A 5,294-nucleotide genomic window follows, 5' to 3' on the forward strand; every position below is an offset into this window, starting at 1 on the left:
TGCTCTGGCTAGAACTTGCATTCTTAACTGCCTCCTGACAACACTTAGTTGTTGGCTATCACACTTTTAAGGATTACGTGGTTACTTTCTTCTTGAAACCCTTTCAATTTTTCACCTAGTATTTCTCCTTAGCCTGGATAATGTCCAGTATAGTAGTTCTCTTATCATTTTAGGATGAAACTATCCACAATAATTTCTCAGGCTTTCTGTACCCACCCACCCTTTTTAAGTTAAATGTGATATCCAGCAAATGTCAAGGTTCATGAAGGTCCCTATTTCTCTTTTTTTTTTTTTTTTGAGACGGAGTCTCGCTCTGTGGCCCATGCACACAGAGGCTGGAATGCAGTGGCATGATCTCGGCTCACCGCAACTTCCTTCTCCCAGTTTCAAATGATTCTCCTGCCTCAGCCTCCTGAGTAGCTGGGAGTACAGGCATGTGCCACCACACCCGGCTAATTTTTTGTGTTTTTAGTAGAGATGGGGTTTCACTGTGTTAGCCAGGCTGGTCTTGATCTCCTGACCTCGTGATCCACCCGCCTCGGCCTCCCAAAATGCTGGGATTACAGGTGTGAGCCACCGCGCCTTGCCAAAGTTCTCTATTTCTATACACCATTATCACCGTGACAATTTTGGGATCTGAGTCAAGAAAACAATTCATATTTTCTGTTATTGAGCAGTTTGAAGGGGTCTCCCAATAGCTGTGTCATGTCCATTACTCTCTTAGGCTCATTCAGAAATTTTCTAGTGTGGTTTGTGGATTTCTTCAGGGAATATCATTTTGGGATGTGCTGTCATTCCCCTTCCCCTCTTAAGATTTGAATACTTACTTTGGACTTAAAATACAAAAATAAATAAATAAATAAAAATTATAAAGATTTGAATTGCATTTGCCCATTCATTGGTGTATTGTGTTCACAGTTCTGCCAAACTCAGATTTTTATGGGTAGAGACCTTTTCTTACTTTACAAAGTCAATAAATTTAGTTTATCTGTTTATTTTTTCAGACAGAATCTTGCTCTGTCACCCAGGCTGGAGTGCAGTGGTGTGATCTTGGCTCACTGCATCCTCCCATCCTTGGCTCATGCTATTCTTGTGCCTCAGCCACCCAAGTAGCCGAGACTACAGGCGTGCGCCACCACACCCAGCTAATTTTTGTATTTTTAGTAGAGATGGGGTTTCACAGTGTTGGCTGGGCTGTTGTCATGATGTCGAATGCCTGACCTCAAGTGATTCCACCTGCCTCAGCCTCCCAAAGTGCTGGGATTACAGGTGTGAGCCACCACTCCTGGCCATGAATTTACTTTATTTTATTTTGTATATCCTATTATAGATGTCTGATATTAAGATGTTGTCAGGGAATTAAGATATCTAATTTCCAGATAGTTTCTTCTGTAATTTAATAGTCACCTCTTCCATTGCTTTTCTTCTCATGTTATTTTCCTGATGTTCTTTCCCAGTTTTATTTAGGAACTTTTTGCTCTCCTCTTATTTTATTTTGTTTTGTTTTATTTAATTTTAATTTTATTTTATTTTAAATCTTTTGTAGAGATGGGGTCTCACTATGTTGCCCAGGTTGGTCTTGAACTCCTGGGGTCAAGCATTCTACCTACCTCAGCCTCCCAAAGTGTTGGGATTACAAATGTGAACCACCATGCTCAGCCCTCTCATGTATTTTAAATTTTAAGTTTTCATAATCAGATTGGCAAGTATTCAAATATGTTCTTCCTACTCTCTGAACAGCACTCTTTTAGCAGGCCAAGAGCCCATCACCATTGACACATGTATTTATCAGAATGACGTCACTGTGCTTGGTGTTGAGTATGCAGTTGTGGCATAGAACCCTTGGCCCCTGCATCTTCCCAAGCTTACAGTTCAGTGGGAGCAGATAGACAATAACATAAGCTTTATAATACTGTTTGTTCAGTGCTTGGTTGGAAAGCAGTAGAAATCTATAGGATGAAGTGGGATTTTGTCTGACCTGAAGGATAAATAGGAATAAGCCAGGTTTGGGAGTAGAGGAAGGGGAAGAAAGTTTTGGCATGATCTGGAAAGCCAACTTCAATTTACTCACAGCCATTTACTTTCCTCCTTTCTTTCCTAAAGTGTCAGCTATCAGTTGGAAGAAGAGAAAAAAAAAAATGTTACCAAAGGCCCCTCCAACCCTCTATGTTTACCAAGCTCTTGAAAGTTTTTTTCCCCTAGAAAGACTTTATAGGTTTCTTCTGGTTGTGTGGGTCACCCCCTCATTAGCTGGAATGAGTGGCAGTTGGCAAGCTGTCTACAGGTTCTTGTGGAGAGTGTGACCAGCTACCCCTGTTACCTCCCTCTGGGAACCTAGATGACTGCTCTTGTTGGTGGATGAGGAGCTTCTTGTTTTTGTGTGTGTGTGTGTTTTGTTTGTTTGTTGTTGTTTTGCTTTTTGAGACAGGTTCTGCTCTGTTACCCAGGCTGGAATGCAGTGGCATCATCATGGCTCACTCTACGTAGCCTTGAACTCCCAGGCTCAAGTGATCCTCCCCCTTCAGCATCCTGCTAGGACCACAGCTGTACGCTGCCACTTCCGGCTAATTTATTTTCATGTTTTGTGGAGATTGGATATCCCTATGTTGTCCAGGCTAGTTTCAAACTCCTGGGCTCAAAGGATCTTTCTGCCTTGGCCTCCCAAGGTGTTGGGATTATGGGTGTGAGCCCCCACGCCTGGCCAGGAGCTTCTTGTTTACTTGGCAGATTTCGTTTTTTTCTGTGCTTTTCTGTGTTATATTCTTCTGCCTTTCAACCTCCTAACATGAATTTTCTCCTATGACAATTTAGAATTGTTTACTTCCTTGTTTCCTTGTTTAATTATTTCCTCTGTTGCCTCTGGGAATTCTTCATCCTCTGATAACTTTTGCCTGGGAAGTGTTTTTTAAACCTGAGAGGAGAGATGCCAGCTTGTTTTTAGTAAATATGCTATTGGCAAATGTCTCTAACAGGAAAGTCAGTGTGGCACACTCCTGCAGTGCACTGAAGCATCCCCATCTAGGGCTAGCAGTTCATAAAACAGCTGTCATCCTTGACCCCTGTGTGGAGCTCCCTAACTCATTTTTTTGGCCCTGAAATGAAGATTAGCAACAAACTTATTATTGTTTGGTGGCATAGTTTCAAAAATATTATGTTCAGAAATTACTGTTATGTATATTTTACTTAAAGCCTATATAAAACTAATGTTTTATTTTTATTTTTGGAGTGGATAATATAGTCATATGATTTGAACTTAAAAAGATACAGAAAGGAATATGGAAAATATTAATCTTCTCACCCTGTCTCCCAGCTACGTAGTTCTCCTCTGAGACAGTTGATGATGCTATACCAGTTTCTTCAAGAGTAATTTTGTGCGTAGATCAACAAATGACATATATATTACCTAATAGGATGAATGATATGTCTTGTATTTCTCATGCCCATTTAGTGGAGTGGAAAGACTATAAGGATTTGAAAAGACTTGGATTCAGTGCTCAAAACCTCAGCTCTACCATTTATTGGTTGAGTAACCGTGGACAGTTTGCTTTGGCTCTGTGAGACTTTGATTTCTTTATGCGGTTAATAATACCTAGCTTGTCATTGTTGAGTATGATATAGTATGATTCCTTCTTTGGTATATCTTAAATGCTTCACACATGGTTGCTACCATTGTGATTTCTTGCAGGACCTTGCTCTTTGGTCTCTGTGAACTGGGAGGGGCAAAATCTTGCTCTAAAGAATGAAGGGATTGAATTGCTTTCTTTACTGTAGTATGTGACTAATGCTGTCTTATATGTGCAAAGGAACCATGAGCCAAGGGATACAGAAATAGCATTTGAAAAGGAATAGAACATTTTCTGCTCATCAGGTATGAGAGACAAACTATTCCTGATCTGGGCTGTGACATTTGGCTGGTGGAGTGCTAATAAACCTTAGCCCTTTACTTCTGCTGGTAGGAAGTCATTAACACTGAGGAGCTTTTCATGTTTAACAGCTCAGGTTAACTGTGGCCCCTCAGTGTTGTCTGAAGCTTTGGACTCAGATGGGAAGCTTTACTTGGTCAACCCTGGTTTCCTGTTGTTCTGTTCCCAGTGTGATATTAATCCTTTAATAGCAGTTAGCTTTTTTTCTTCTTGGGTTCTTGCATAATGCTTGATGTGGTAGATGGAAGAGTCCCATGGTTTCAGAACCATCCCATTTGGTTTCATCAGGCAGACGGGTGTTAGGCCTTTCTTCATAGTTATTTGGCCTTATTCTTTCTGATGAGATGTGTAGGGCTTTGAGTTTGAAGTTCACATAGTCCCTTAATGGGTGAACAAGAAAGACTTCCTGTCTTGCAACACGTGGATATCAGAATAAAGAGACCTGATAGTATGGGTTATCTTTTAAAGTAAGAAAATGTTTGTAAACTCACTGTGAAAGATTCTGTGCCAGATGTAGTTTTAAGCAATTGGTTCTGAGTTCCCAATATATACATTTATCTAGATTGCTGGGAGTAGTCCTATTAATGATTTATATTTTATTTTATTTTATTTTATTTTTGAGATGGCGTCTTGCTCTGTCACCAGGCTGGACTGCAGTGGCACCATCTCGACTCACTGCAACCTCCGCCTCCTAGGTTCAAGCGATTCTCAATCTTGGGAGGCTGAGGCAGGAGAACTGCTTGAACCTGGGAGGTGGAGGTTGCAGTGAGCCGAGATTGCACCACTGCACTCCAACCTGGGTGTGACAGAGCAAGACTCCGTCTCAGAAACAAAAAATAATAATAATAAAGGCCAGGCACGGTGGCTTACGCCTGTAATCCCAGCACTTTGGGAGGCCGAGGTGGGCGGATCACAAGGTCAGGAGATCAAGACTGGCGTGAACCCAGGAGGCAGAGCTTGCAGTGAGCCGAGATTGCACCACTGCACTCCAGCCTGGGCAACAGAGTGAGACTCTGTCTCAAAAAAATAAAATAAAATAAAACAAATAAATAAATAAAATGAGGCCAGGTGTGGTGGATCATGCCTGTAATCCCAGCACATCAGGAGGCTGATGGGGGAAGATCACTGGAGGCCAGGAGTGCGACACCAGTCTCAGCTGGTGAGACCCTATCTCTACAAAAATTTAAAAAGTAGCCAGACGTGGTGACACACAGCTATAGTTCCAGCTACTATGGAGGCTGAGGCAGGAGAATCCTTTGAGCCCAGGACTTCAAGGTTACACTGAGCTATGATCATGCCACGGCACTCAAGCCTGGGCAAGAGCAAGATCCTGTCTCTTTATTTTATTTTATTTTTTGAGACAGGGTTTCA

The sequence above is a fragment of the Colobus angolensis genome, unplaced genomic scaffold (genome assembly GCF_000951035.1).
Source record: "Colobus angolensis palliatus isolate OR3802 unplaced genomic scaffold, Cang.pa_1.0 Scaffold99, whole genome shotgun sequence".
In the NCBI taxonomy this organism is placed as follows: domain Eukaryota; kingdom Metazoa; phylum Chordata; class Mammalia; order Primates; family Cercopithecidae; genus Colobus; species Colobus angolensis.